Below are 15,773 nucleotides of genomic sequence, written 5' to 3'. Positions count from 1 at the left end.
TTAATAACAGTTTTGCAAGTAAAATGGGGTGAGGGTAGGGAGTATCTTTAAGTAGAGGGAACGGTGTAAACAAAAGCATGAAGCAGACTTGTATGTGTAATAGTTAGCTATTACTGAATAACAAATCCCCCCCCAAACTCACTAGTTTAAAATAATGATCACTATTTCTCACGAGTTTGCCTGTGGGTTGGTGGACTTAGGCTGGGCTTAGTTGGGGGCTGGCTCTATTCCACATGTCTCTTATCCTCTTCCTGGTACCAGGTCCCTAGCATATCTTCATCATGGCACCAGCAGAGGTGCAAGACAACACATGGAAACACGGACTGTAATTTTGCTACATTCTGTTGGTCAAAGCAAGTCACATGGCTGAGCCCAGAGTCAAGGTGGTGGGGAGTGGGGAGGAAGCCATTTCCACAATGAGAGAGCATTGCATAATTAAGTGGCTTAGGGTATGGATGTAGGGATGGGTAATGATTCGGGGCCATTAATGCAATTTACCAAGAAAGAGTTTCTCAAAAGTGGCACTATTGACATTTTGGGCTGGATGATTCTTTTTTGTGGGCAACTGTCCTGTGCACTATAGAATATTTAGCAGTATCCCAGACCTCTACCTGCTGGATACTTGCAGCATCTCCACTGTGACAATCAAAAAATGTCTTGAGTTTCTGAATGTCCATGAGGAGTGAGGTGGGGGGGACAAAATCACTCCTATTTGGAACCACCGTATTAAGGTATGCTTAGAAAACTCAAAATATTCCAAAATTGTTCGAACGTTAAGAAGCAAAGTGAGGTAGTAGAGGGAGGGAAGGAAAGGCTGAAAATGCAGCAGCAGAGGTAAGTAGGGGCTGTTTTTTGGAGGATCCCATGTGCCAAATTAGAAGCTTAGATTTATCCTATAGGGGACTGCCAACTATTGCATGTGATCCGATTTGGGTTTTGGAAAGTTGACTGGTGTATGGTGATCTGTTTATCCGTAACAGCTGTCCCCATCATCCCCAGTGTCAATCAATGGCCAGGCATCGTGCAGGCATTGCTGGGGCACAAATTCATAGCAGTGGCAGCTCTCTTAGCTGCTGGGGTATAATGAGTGAGGCCACTCACACAAAGGCTCACACCTCTGTGTGCTTCATGTGGCATGGAGCGCTGGTTTATCTTCCCAACTGCATAAAGATTAATGATAGCCTTTTTCTGAGACATTCTGCTCCTGGGCCTCAATGAGTACATTGTTCCAATAACTCCTTTGATTTTTCTCATCAGGGAATGTTGCAGCTGAATAATAGCACTCATATAAATACTTCTTTGCCTTTCAGAGAGCATACACCCTTCCGCATTATACACTGCAATTTAGAAATTACACTAACATGTGGAATGATATGGTTTGGTGTACTTGTTAGGAAGGCTGGCATCAGTCCCTCAATTGTTACAGATCCCTGGGTATTTCTATTATGGTGTAAATTAGCTAGTATTTTCCAAGTTCATTATTGCTATTTTTATGTACATTATTTATTTATAAGCCATTAGAAATATACTCGTACACAGGTTCATGACTTTGCAAGAGAAATGTCTTCTGGTTAACTTGGCACTTAAGGTATTAGCACGAAAACACAATTTCTTTGAGATCAGAGTTTGTTCTAGTTGATATGATGGTTATGTCTATAGCATGAACACATGGAGGGCGTATCTCCTATCTATCTTACTGCATTTTTGCTAAAGGGGGCAGAATCCTGTGAGAATAGAGTGCTTTCGGAATGGTGGCTTTTGATGTTATAGGCAACTGGTTCCCTTTTATGAGGGGGGAACCAAAATGTTTTGTTGGGGCTATTCCTGTGTGAAGTGATTAGGGCTTGAGGGATGAGATTTGGGCTGCATTTGATATTTCTAAGACTGCTAGACTAGTGTTTTTCAAACTTGCTGGATCCCAACAATTACCTGATGTTGCTTGTTAAACATTCTAATTCCTAGGCCCAATCCTGGGAGAGACGTCCCGTATGTTTACCAAAGACTTCATGTTTTCTTACGACTAGGCAGTTTTGGGAAGGAATAGGCTTGGTTGTTGGTTCTTGGATTTGGCTCTTCCTTCTAATCACTGAGACAGCTTTTCAGAATCCAGATTCCTGGGCTCCACTTAAAATCTCTGGGGGCAGGGTCCTGGAATCTGTATTTTTAAAGGTTCTTTAGGAGCTCCCTCAGGTTTAGGAAATATGCATTTGATTACAAGTTGTACAAGATCAGAAGTCAGGGGTTCATCGTGTCTACCATTGTATCCCAAATGCTCCTAGAACCATACTTGGAGCATAGTAGGTGCTCAATAAATATTAGTTTAATGAATCAAGTTTGAGTGCATCATGCTTCCATGAAGTTCCTGTCTTTTGCCTTTTTTCCTTCAGTTCTTTTTCAGATGCTAGAAGCATCAGGTTAAACATACTTCCTACCCTGGACTTTTTCTTAGGAGAAACATGCTTTTAACTGAGCTATTGCACAGTAGTTTCAGTTAAAGAGCTGGGGGTGGAGTCAGCCTTTCCCTATCTGATGGGAAAATATTTGGCTAGCAATCCAGGGTTTACAAAAACAAAGCAAACCCCATACAAAAGCCTTTCTTTTCTCACACCCTTGATCTGGAAAGTTCTCACAGGACCTACCCTACTTCTGTGTGTAATATAATTACTCTGCAGGGAACCGTCTGAGGGAAAGAAGAGGAACAGATTCACAGAATTGGGCCAGTAACTAGCTGTGACACCTTGGGCAAAACTCTGCCCATCTGTCAAATGGAGATAACACCTATTCCACAGGGTTATTATGAGAATAAAGGTAAAGAGTTTGAAAGCATTTAGTAAAGTGTAAAAAGTGTATAAAGCATATGTATATTAAAAAAAAAAAAGAATATCTTCTGTCTTGGGAGATAGTGTATTATACTACAAGGTGCCCAGATTTTGATCTTAAACGGAATTGGATTCAAACTTGGCTATGTCACTTATTAGTTCTGGGACACGCTGAGTCTCAGTTTCCTGCATATGGAGAATCTGCTTATGGTAGGAGATCTTCTCATGGGTGTATGTTTTAGTCCATTCTGTGTTGCTATAACAGAAATACCTGAGAGTGGGTAATTTATAAGGAAAAGAGGTTTATTTGGCTTACGATTCTGGGACAGCTGCATCTGGCATGGGCCTCAGGCTGCTTCTACTCATGGCAGAAAGTGGCAGGCAGCCGGCAGGTACAAGCAGATCACATGGTGAGAGGAAACAAGAGCAAGAGAGAAGGTGCCAGGGTCTTTTTAACCAACAAGCTCTCGTGGGAACTGATAGAGCGAGAACTCACTCATTAATCCCCCCTCCCAAGGGAGAGCATTAATCCATTCATGAGGGATCCGCCCCCATGACTCAATCAGTTTCCAACACTGCCACATTGGAGATCAAATTTCCACATGAGTTTTGGAGGGGACAACACATCCAAACTATGTCATTCCACCCCTGGCCCTCCAAAACTCATGTCACTCTCATATACAAAGTAGAATTATTCTATCCCAACAGTCCCAAAAGTCTTAGCTTGCTCCAGCACCAATTTAAAAGCCCAAAGTCTCATCTTAGACCAAAAGCAAAAGTCCTTCCAGCTTTGAACCTATAAAAACAAAACCAAATTTATCTACTGCCAAGATACAATGGTGGAACAGGCATTGGGTACATGTTCCCATTCCAAAAGGGAGGAATAGGCCAGAGAAAAGGAAAAACAGGTCCCAAATGCATCCAAAACCCAGCAGGGCAGGCATTAAATCTCAAGGCTGGTGAATCAGGTACCTTAACTCCATGTTCGACTGCCTCTGCACACTGGTGTGGGGGTTGGGTCCCCAAGTCCTTGGGCAGCTCCACTCCTATGGCTTTCCTGATCTCGGACCACACTTCATCTCTCGCAGGCTGGTGTTCCACTCTGGTAGCTCCACACGTCTGGGGTCTCCAAGGCAGTCCCGCTTTCATGGCTCCACTAGGCATGGTGCTGTTGGGGTTTCTCTGCTGCACCTCTGACCCCACATTTCTGCTTGGCATTGCTCTAGCAAAGGCTGTCTGCAGTGACTCCACCCCTGCGACAGATCTCTTCCTGGGCCCCCAGACTTTCCCATACATACTTTGAAACCTGGGTGGAGGCTCCCAAGCCTTCTGAGCTCTGGCATTCTGTGAGCCTGCAGACCTAACACCACGTGGACGCCACCAAGACTTCCGGCTTGTATTTTCCAAAGCTGCGGGTCCAGCCACACCTGGGGCCAATTTAGCCATGGCTGGAGCAGCCAAAGCAGCTGGGGTGCTGGTTCTGGAAGCAGCTTCTTGAGGTGGCCCTGGGCAGTGAGCCCATGGAGGGTACCTTGGGCCCGTTCCTCAAGACCATTCTGTCTCCCTAGGCCTTTGGCCCTGAAATGGAAGGGGCACCCTTCCAGACTTCTCAAATGCCTGCAGGGCTTTCCTCTCATTTTCTCCACTATTAGCATCTGGCTGCCTCACCGCCAAGATAATGTCATTAGCAACCAGTTTATCTGCTTCACCCTTGCATTGTTCTCCAGCTCTCTGCTTCTTTACTGCATGGCCAACGACTCTTAAGTCCCACCTTCCAGAAAGTCCAAGGGCATGGACACAATGCAGCCAAATTCCTTGCAATGGTGTAGCAAGGGTGATCTTTTGTCCAATTCCTAATAAGTTCCTCATTCTTATCTGAGACCTCATCATCCGCATGGCCTTTACTGTCCACACTTCTATTAATATTCTGCTGCCACCACATAAGTCTCTAAGACATTCCCAACTTTCCCTCATCTTTTTCTCTTCTTCTGAGTCCTCCATACTTCTCCAACCTTTGCCCATTACCCAGTACCAAAGCTGCATCCACATTTTCAGGTTTCTGTTTAGCAACACCCCACTCCTTGGTACCAATTTTCTGTTTTAGTCCGTTTTGTGTTGCTATAACAGAAATACCTGAGACTGGGTGATTTTTAAGGAAAAGAGGTTATTTGGCTTACAATTCTAGGACAGCTGCATCTGGCGTGGGCCTCAGGCTGCTTCTACTCATGGCGGAAAGTGGCAGGCAGCTGGCGGGTACAAGCAGATCACATGGCGAGAGGAAGCAAGAGAGAGAGAGAGAAGGTGCTAGGGTCTTTTTAAGCCACAAGCTCTCGCAGGAACTGATAGAGCGAGAACTCACTCATTACTCCCCCCTACCCCAGGGAGAGCATTAATCCATTCATGAGGGATCCACCCCCATGACTCAATCAGTTTCCAGCACTGCCACACTGGAGATCAAATTTCCACATTAGTTTTGGAGGGGACAACACATCCAAACTACATCAACGTACAAGCATCCAGTCTGGTTTCTAAGATGCTTATGAGGGGACAGCACACTAGCTCCAGCCTGCCCAGGCAGATGTACTCACCACTGTTGGGTGTTGACTCCCTCACTGCCAGATGGGGAGAGAGGGCAGAGGCAAGTTATTGTTGATGGCATTTTTAGAAAATTGTGGTAAAATATACATAACATGAAATTCATCACCTTAACATTTTAAAAATGTACAATTCAGTGGCATTTGGTATGTTCACAATGTTGTATAACCATCACCATTATCTAGCTCCAGGTCATTTTCATCACCCCAAAGGGAAACTCCTACCCCCTAAGCAGTCACTCCCCATCCCCCAACACCCCAGTCCATGGCCACCACTAATCTGCTTTCTGTCTCTGTGGACTTGCCTCCTCTGGACATTTCATACAAATGGAATCATATAATGTGTGAACTTTTGTGTCTGGCTTCTTTCACTTAGCATAATGTTTTCAAGGTTTATCCATGTTGTGTATTATTTGTACTTTACATATGAGGAAACTGAGGATCAAGGAAGATAAGTAACTTGTCGGTGGTCACTGGAAGCCCAAGCAGACTGGCTTGGGCCATCGCTCATCTATATGTCCTTTGATTACTCTTAGGCAGGTTGTGTCCTGTGGAAAAAAGCAGCTCATCATGGTCCTAATTAGGTGACCGTGTTATTATCCATTCAAGGTTCTTAGTTCAATTCAATTCTATGTACTACAGGGAAAAGGGATCCCTCAGGCTGTGGGTTTGTCCAAACTTCTAAATATAAGCCATGTTTCTGAGTCAGCAGCTGTGAGGGCCACGCTGAACAACAACAATGCCTTGGACATATTTAGCCCCAAAGCTTTTGTCCTGCCCTCTATTGCATCCTTAGTTAAAATAGCATTTCCCATAGATACCGGTCCTGGACCTACCCCCGATCTACAGCATGGGGGCCTATGAACCTGGATTTTTAACAGATATCTCACCTGGTCCTTAGGAAAGAAGATACAGTCAGGTGGTATTCATTCTTTACCACCGATGGGGAAACAGACATCCAGCAGAGAGGTGCCCACGCAGTGGTTTTCGATTTGGTTCATTTGACTCCTAATGAGGAATGAGGCCTGAGGTACCAGAGTATTACTTTCCACAAATATTTATGTTTTATTACCTACTTAGCTCTTTGAGAAATGGTTACATCAAAGGTCTATTAATCTATAGGCTCCTGGAGGATGAGGACAGGTTGTTGGAGAGCCCTCCTAGTACGTCAGAATGAGTGACGATGGTAGCAACGCTGATGACAGTGATGATTAGACTCAGCACCGGGGCCTGGATCCAGCCCCTTAACTTCTCTGGATGAAGTGTCTTCCTTTGTTAAATCAGGATAATGAGATTCTCCCGCTGTTGTTTGTGAGGCCAATTAACTACTGTCTTGGAAGGACTCAGACCTATAAACACTTTGTAATCTATTCAAATGTAAAAAGCTTGTTGATGAGGACTTTAGTTTGTGAACCTAAGCATACAAAAGCCAGAAAATGCAAATGTTCAGGCCTGCCTTGTGAAGTCAGGCTGCTAACTCCATCCTTATCTGCCCCTAATAGCTTTTCTAGTAATTCAAAGTCTATAAAACAAGCAACTAATGGTTCTGCATTACAAACAAACAAAACCCTCTTTGGAATGCGCATAAATTGGTCTTCATCAAGAAATTCTTTTCCATCTATAAATAATGGCTTGAGGGTGTGTGTGTGTGTTCTTGTTGTTCCAGAGTTCTTTTTTTCACGATGGTGTCAAAGCCAAAATAGTTATATGGCAGATCTGCTTTTGGAAATCATGTCAATTAAAAAAAAAACTGTAATAAAAGTCCCAACACAAAAATCCTGAGTTTTGTTTGTACCCAGCAAGGGCCCTGCAGGCTGCCCTTCTGCCAACGCTCAGGCTGAACGGAAGGAGAAGCGAGAGGGTCGTGGGAGGAGTCGCCCTGTCTGAACCACCACACAATCACGCCACCCACACCAGAACCACTGATTGCTCTACCCCCTGGACCTTCCCCAGTGAGCTAATAAATCATATGGCTTCTATAATTCACAAACCACTTTAACATTACTTGTCTCATTTAAACTTAAAAACAAGCTGTGACATAGTCAAGTGCCTTTTTTTCACCCTGTTTTATAGATGAGAAGATTGAGCTCGAGATGTGAGGTTTGCCTCGCCCGGTCTTCTTAGTTTGTGGTTTTTTTATTTATTTACTTAGGCAGCTGGCTGGTAGGAGATTCGAACTCCTGACCTCGGTGTCACAAATCTGCACTTGGTTTATGGTCATTTTAATGACCACTCACTCTGTTTCCATGTGTGAAGGAAAACCTCCCCAGGGATGTTGGTGCTGGGAAAAGGATTGCAAATGGCAGAAGATTCTGTTCTGGGTCATAGTAAAAGATGGGTCAGGCTGGGTGCTCCCCTAGACACAGGAAACTGACTCAAGTCTTGCAGGTCCCCAAAGCTGTTGTCTGGGTGAGGCTCCCATTTCTCGAGTACTTATGGTGTGTCTGCCTTGTGCTAAGCTACTGATAAGCTGCAGGATAGCCTAGCGGTTAAGTGTGAGGCTTCGAATCCTGCCTTTCCTGTTTACCAGGTTATTTAACTTCTCTGTGCCTTAGCTTACTCTTCAATTAAAAAAATAGTAATAATAATAATAATAATAATAATAATAACCATAGCAGTATGTCCCTCATAGAGCAATTGTGAAGATTAATTGAGTTAATACATAGAGAATTCTTGAAATTCTTAGTTGGTGACGGCCCCAAGGCCTCCCACTGAGGATTGGCAAGGCTGGAATACACATCCAAGTCCCTCCAGAGCTCGTGTTCTGAAACCACTGACCTTTCTCCTCAGAGACTATATACTTGAAAGTGCCAAGGCTCTGGTATCACCCTCTGTTCATTAAAATATTTACTGAGTGCTCACAGTGTGCCAGGCCAAGCCAGATGCCAGGAGTCAGGTCTCACCATGAGAAGGATGCAGCTCTGGCTGTGGGGCAGAGGGCATGGGGCTTGGTGACTGCAGCATGAGAACATGGCAGTACCATGTGACAAGTACCCTGGTGGCAGGAAGCCTAGGATGTGGGGAGAATACCCCTGAGCTGAGCCCTGGGATGCACTAGTAGGCCAGGCTGGGGTCTGGAGTGGGCAGAGGCTTTGCGGAGAGAGCTATCCTTTGGTGAGAAGGGCTGGGGGAGCAGGGGAGGAGACGGAGGCCAGGTCTGGTGGACCTGAGGCACCAGCCACGGAATGTGAGCTGGAGGCAGTGGCCTCAGGTCATAGTCACATTTAGGAGCGACTGGTGCCTGCTGTGTGGAGAACAGATGGGTTGGACAGAGAGGCATTAAGCCAGAAGTAGGGAGATGAGCCTCGCCAGCTGTTACAGAAGCCAGGTGAAAGATAAGGGGCCTGAATGAAGGTGGTGATGGGGGTGTTAGAGAGAGGGCTTGGATTCTGGGACCCTCCTGTGAGGCTGGAACAGCACCATCCATCTTTGAAAAAGGCCTATTAAACTGTCCTTTGGTGACCTCTTTTCTTATTTAGCTACATTTAACTGGACATCTTAGGGGAAAACTGAGGCAGAATAGAACATGGACACACCCCAGGGAGGCTGCTCATGAATATTCAGGCTACATTGGCAGTAGCCGCCTCCTTGTTTTGCAGTTAATGAGCCCATAATGAGCTGAAGACAGCTTAACCACCCTACCAATCAGTGTGCTGCACCTGGAACTTTGTGGTCTTTGAACAGAAACTTAAAACCACAAAAACCACAGCACCTGTGTACTAGGAGGAACAAAAGTGCAGACTAGACCAAGAAGGGCAAAGTTAAGGGAAAAGTGACCCCACTGCACATGACCAAAAACTTCAGAGACTCAGGGACACAAGACAGAAAGCTGATGCGACCTCACATGGACCTATCAGGCCTTAATCACCTTAGATCCTCCCCCATGGCTGAATATTCTTCCCCTTAGTTAGGATAGAGAAACACCGCCATCCCCAAACAATATATAAACCCTCCGCTTAAGAATCCATGGCGCACTCTGGTGTACTCCTCACTTGCAAGGATGCCTGCACATCTTTCTGTGTGTACTTTTGCTTTGCAAGGAAGTCCTACTGTTTGAATATTTCGACTGTCTATCGCTCTTCCTTTCCTTTCCTTGTACAGGTGCTTGCTGCAGCATGGACCCCTGTAGGTCCTGTGAAAGATTTTTCTTCATGGTGTGACCAAGAACCTAGAATTGCTTTCTGGTAACAAAACTGCTTGGTTTAAACTGACTGTGGTGTTGGGGTGGGGCGGGGGAGTGTCCCGCCCATCTCTTGGCATATCCTGACAACATATCTCTGGACACTTGATTGAACCCAGGGGCTTAACTTTGGAAGGAGGCTGGAAGCAGCAGGAAATCTACTGTTGCCCTGAAGAAGCCTCCTTAACTACAGAGGAGAGACTTGGAGAGGGTCTGGAGATCCTGAACACAGCGAAGGCTTTAATGCAGACCACTTAAAGGTTCTGTTCCTGCCTCAGCCTTGCACCCTGGGAGCCAGAGGTTGCAAGACCGATAGATGGAAGAAGCTTCTAAGGATTGAATACCACCTTGAGGAAGGGCATTGGCCCTTGTTCATTGAGGAACATCTGGCTTTTGCCCAGCTTTCATGCTAACAGAAGGCTGCTTCAAGGAACCCTGACCTGGAAGAGCTGATATGTAGCATGTGCCAGTTTCTGTGGGGTAAATAATCTCACCATGTCTGATTGCAAACTACAAATGCAACCTCATTAAACACAGAGTTGGGAAGAGATGTGCGGTAGTGTCCCCTTTTCTAGCGTTTGCACAGCACAGATACAGCAGATACAAACAACCCCAAGGGCATAGATTGTGGTAACAGTAAAATAATTAGGAAGTGATGAGTTTTAAATATTTATCCCCTTTGGTTTTAATATAGTTTATTTAATTTTAAGTTTATATAATTTAATTTTTAATAATGGCTGTGCAAATTTCCAGGTGAGAGCTGGCTCCAGCACCCCACTGACTTTAAGGCACGTTTTGGCCATGTTTACCCATTTTTGTTCCATCACCTTGCAGGCTGTCATTACGTCCAGGGGTGGGGCTAGGTTTGCTGCTCCAGACTTTAATAGCAGACTATTTTCCCATTAGCCTGAGGTCAGAGAGCTTCTCTGCTCCTTTTCTGGAATGTCAGGCTTTGGCTTTTTGCATCCAGTTGTTTTCTGAGAGCCCTGATTCCAGTTCTAGTAGTTTCTTCTTTCCTTGGGGGACGAATCTGGCACTTCCAACTCTGATTCCTATGCCTTCCGCACCCCATGTTCAGACAATGACCAAATCCTTGCCCCTCCTTACAGCATCCACTCTGCAGACTCCCAGCAGTGTCTCTTCCCACTGTCACCCAACATAGGTTGGGATCCGTCCCCTTTGAGCCAAGTGCTGTAGTGTCTGCCCCAACCATCCTTTCCCTGCTGCTGGCCTTCTGCTGTCACCCGCCCACAGAATGGAGGGACTCCATCACCATTCTGAGCGTGCCCTGCTCTGTTTAAGATTCCATGGTGGGACCTGCTCCTTATCAGATCATTCCAGGCGTCTTGTTCTTTTATCAACCACCGGGCGTCTGCCCCACGGCCGCTCTGGGCAGACCCGGCTAGCTCCGGCTGAAGGTTCTGTCCTTGTGACACTGAGACCACACTCACATGCTGCCCAAGCACAGCGTTTTTGTTGGTCAGACCTGCTGATGACACCCTCGCAGGTCATTCTGTAACACGTCTCCTCCTGCTGATTTGACTCACCTCCTGCGGGAATTTAAAAATTTTAATCTGCAGCATAGAGGGAGAGAGTGAGAGGCCTGGAATTCACCGTTGCAGCGAAGTCTGGGCAGATTCAAGTGGGAATCCAAGGTCTTACCTTGGAAACACAGGCTGAGCCCCTGTTCTGATAGGCAGGGGTGGGGGAGGACATCAGGACCACTGGCTGGGGGTGAACACCAGCCAAGCTGATGGTTGTGGCAGGACTTGTGCACACGAGCTAAGGGGATTAGTGTGGCTGGTAAGTGCAGTTACCTGGAGAGGTGGGAGACATTTATCACCTAAAAACAAACCACCAAAAACCCAACCCACTACTGTACTATTTATAAAGCTGAAGCAAAACAGGTGATTTTTAACTGAATTCTTCATTTTTTGTATTTTTTCCCTTGTGCACAAGGGCCAAGCTAGAATGAAGAGCTTGGGAGAGACAGGTTCATCTCGTGCAGGAGCACAGCCTTTGAGTCAGAGGGCCACGCTGGCTGGGCCCCCACCAGGACTTCCCTGCCACCTGTCAGAACACCCCCAGCCAGTGGTCTCTGCAACCTTTCAGATTTTTCAGAAGCTTTGTTTCTCAGACTGGAAACAAATTCCATGAAGTGGCTTAGGTCGTTGACCTAAGTTAAATTGAGCTGATTTAAACAGTGTTTGGACAGAATGTTTTTCTAAAAAGGACTATCAAGTTCTTTCTAAGTGGTTTATAGTGCCTGGTTTCTAAATGTCCTATAATAATTATTATTTAATAACATCAAAAATTTGTTATTTACTAGGTTCCAGATACTATGTTAAGTACTTTATAGGTATTATCATGATAGGATAGAAGCAGAGAGGATATTAAAAATGTCTAACGACTAGTCCAGCATTAACCTTTTGCCTGCAGGAAGATGGGGGATTCTGGGGATGTAGGGGAGAAAGGCAGGTCACTCAGGAGGTTGGGGTGACTTCTACTTATTGATTGGTATGTGAATATTTTAGCAACTGGTACGACCACAGAGTTACATACTATTATTAACTGAATTGTGCTGTCCCCTGCTGCAAATTCATGGTTGAAGATGTAATCCCCTTTACCTCTGACTGTGATTGTATTTGGAGACAGGGCCTTTACTGAGATGATTAAGTTTAAAATGGGGCCATGCAGGTGGGCCCTAATCTAATCTGACTAGTGTTTTTATAAGAAGAGGAGATTTGGACACAGAGACACCATGGGTGCTTGCCCATAGAAGAAAGGCCACGTGAGGATGGGGCAAGAAGGTGGCTGTCTGCAAGCCATGGAGAGAGGTCTCAGGAGAAACCAGCCTTGCCTACACCTTCAGCTTGGATTTCTAGCCTTCAGAACTGGGAGAAAACAAATTTCTGTTGTTTAAGCCACTCAGTCTGTGGTATTTTGTTACGGCAGCCCAAGCAAACTAATATACATATCATCTGATTATCAGCCCTTGGAGGTATATCCATTTGACAAATGAGGTATATTAATAAAGATTAGGTTTGGCTTTGACTAACAGAAAGCATGGAATATCAGTGGCTTAAACAAATAGACGTTTATTTATTTCTCATGGAGACAGTGATTACACTGAGGAGGGATCCTGAGCATGGGACTGTTCTGGTCATCATGGGAGAAAGCATTTTTGTTTGGGCATTAAAAGATAGATAGGATGTGATGTCTCTCGACTCCATCAGTGGATAAATGTATAAACAAAATGTGGCATATTCATACAATGAAATATTATTCAGCCTTAAAAAGGAAGGAAATTCTATGGGTAAAGGGACATGAAAATCAACTACATTGTATATTGATAAAATAAAATTTAAAAAAAAATTAAAAAAAGGAAGGAAATTCTGACATGTGCTACAACATGGATGAAACTTGAGGATATTTTGCTAAGTGAAATAAGCCAGTTGCAAAAGGACAAATACTTCTTGATTCCACTTATATGAGATACTTAGAGTAGTCAAGTTCATACAGACACTGAGTAGAACGGTGGTTGCTGGGGGCTGGGGGAAGGGGGACATGAGGAGTTGTTTAATGGGTACAGTTTCAGTTTTGCAAGATAAAAAGAGTTCTGGAGATTGGCTGTGCAACAAAGTAAATATACTTAATGCTACTGAACCATACACTTAAAAATGGTTAAGATGGGGCTGAACCCGTGGCTCACTTGGGGGAGTGCGGCACTGGTAGCGCCGAGGCCGCAGGTTCGGATCCTATATAGGGATGGCTGGTGCACTCACTGGCTGAGCGCGGTGCGGGCGACACCAAGCCAAGGGTTGTGATCCCCTTACCGGTCACAAAAAAGAAAAAAAAATGGTTAAGATGGTAAATTTTATGTTGTGTGTATTTTACCACAAATAGTCAGAACTTGAGTAATTGGAGCGGGAGGAAGATGGACGGGAAAAGGCACATGAAGAGGGTGGAAAAAGACTTCTCTAGAAAAGCTCCCCAATCTTCTCTGCTCATTTGCATTGCTGTCCTTGTTACAAGATGTTATCATGATTTGTTTGCATCTCAAGTCAGGGCCATCATCCCTCACTTAGAACCTAACACAAAGATAATGTGGAATGGTTGTTAGCCAACTGGATGGACAGTAAGTGAAAGAAGGAAGCGATGAGCTACAACACACTTGGGAACACTATGGCTGCTTAGGCTGGTTGGCCCACAATCCCGACTTCCTTCCTCCATGCTTGCCTTCACTCCAGCACATAAAAGCAAAAGTTTTACTTTCTCGGGTTCTCTTACAGCTAGGGATAGCCACGTAGCAAGGTCTGGCCAAGGATAAGTGAGCAGAAACCTATTGGGGCACATCTAAGGGAAAGTTTTTCTTTAAAAGGAGAGGCCAGCTTTTTCACGATGGGTTTGCTGCCAGAACACAGGTGTTGTGAAAACCACCGCTAAATCAAAGCCAAAATGGGAAAGGAAAAGACTCATATTAACATCATTTGTCATTGGACACGTAGATTCGGGCAAGTCCACTACTACTGGCCATCTGATCTACAAATGTGTTGGGTTCGACAAAAGAACTATCAAAAAGTTTGAGAAGGAGGCTGCTGAGATGGGAAAGGGCTCCTTCAAGTATGCCTGGGTCTTGGATAAACTGAACGCTGAACGTGAGTGTGGTATCACCATTGATATCTCCCTGTGGAAACTTGAGACCAGCAAGTATTAGGTGACTATCATTGATGCCCCAGGACACAGAGACTTTATCAAAAACACGATTACAGGCACATCACAGGCTGACTGTGCTGTCCTGATTGTTGCTGCTGGTGTTGGTGAGTTTGAAGCTGGTATCTCCAAGAATGGGCAGACCCGTGAGCATGGTCCTCTGGCTTACACACTGGGTGTGAAACAACTGATTGTTGGTTTTAACAAAGTGGATTCTACTGAGCCACCCTACAGCCAGAAGAGATACGAGGAAATCATTAAGGAAGTCAGCACCTACAGTAAGAAAATTGGCTACAACCCCAATACAGTAGAATTTGTGCCAGTTTCTGGTTGGAATGGTGACAACATGATGGAGCCAAGAGCTAATATGCTTTGGTTCAAAGGGTGGAAAGTCACCCGTAGAGATGGCGATGCCAGTGGAACTACACTGCTTGAAGCTCTGGATTGCATCTTGTCACCAACTTGTTCAACTGACAAGCCCTTGTGTCTGCCCCTCCAGGATGTCTACAAAATTGGTGGTATTGGTATTGTCCCTGTGGGCTGAGTAGAGACTGGTGTTCTCAGACCTGGCATGGTGGTCACCTTTGCTCCAGTCAGTATTACAGCTGAAGTAAAGTCTGTTGAAATGCACCATGAAGCTTTGAGTGAAGCTCTTCCTGGAGACAGTGTGGGCTTCAGTGTTAAGAATGTGTCTGTCAAAGGTGTTCATCGTGGCAATGTTGCTGGTGACAGCAAAAATGACCCACCAATGGAAGCAGCTGGCTTCACTGCTCCGGTGATTATCCTGAATCATCCAGGCTAAATCAGTGCTGGTTATGCATGCCCCTGTACTGAATTGTCACACAGCTCACATTGCTTGCAAGTTTGCTGAGCTGAAGGAAAAGATCGATAAGAAGCATTCTGGTAAGAAGCTGGAAAATGGCCCTAAATTCTTGAAATCTGGTGATGCTGCCATTGTTGATACGGTTCCTGGCAAGCCCATGTGTGTTGAAAGCTTCTTTGACTATTCTTGCTCTGGGTCATTTTGCTGTTCGTGATATGAGACAGACAGTTGCTGTGGGTGTCATCAAAGCAGTGGACAGGAAGGCTGCTGGAGCTGGCAAGGTCACCAAGTCTGCCCAGAAAGCTCGGAAGGCTAAATGAATATTATCCCTAATACCTGCCACCCCAGCCTTAATCAGTGGTGGAAGAACGATATCAGAACCGTTTATCACAATTGGCCGTGTAAGGCTAATAGTAAAAGACTGGTTAATGATAACAATGTATCACAAAACCTTCAGAAGGAAGCAGAATGTTTTGTGGGCCATTTTTTTTTGTGTGTGTATGGCAGTTTTAAGTTATTAGTTTTTAAAATCAGCACTTTTTAATGGAAACAACTTGACCAAAAATCTGTCACAGAATTTTGATACCCATTAAAACAGAGTTTAATGAAAAACAAACAAACAAACAAACAAACAAACAAACAAG

The 15,773-nt window shown here is 44.9% G+C and overlaps 1 pseudogene; it reads left to right on the top strand.

The window, feature by feature from the left end:
- The first annotated feature begins 14,020 nt into the window (after window positions 1–14,020).
- LOC134373847 (elongation factor 1-alpha 1-like) lies at window positions 14,021–15,523 on the top strand (annotated as a pseudogene).
- Window positions 15,524–15,773: the final 250 nt, after the last annotated feature.

Source organism: Cynocephalus volans, chromosome 3, assembly GCF_027409185.1.
Source record: "Cynocephalus volans isolate mCynVol1 chromosome 3, mCynVol1.pri, whole genome shotgun sequence".
NCBI lineage: Eukaryota > Metazoa > Chordata > Mammalia > Dermoptera > Cynocephalidae > Cynocephalus > Cynocephalus volans.
This window is presented reverse-complemented; position numbering and strand designations above follow the sequence as displayed.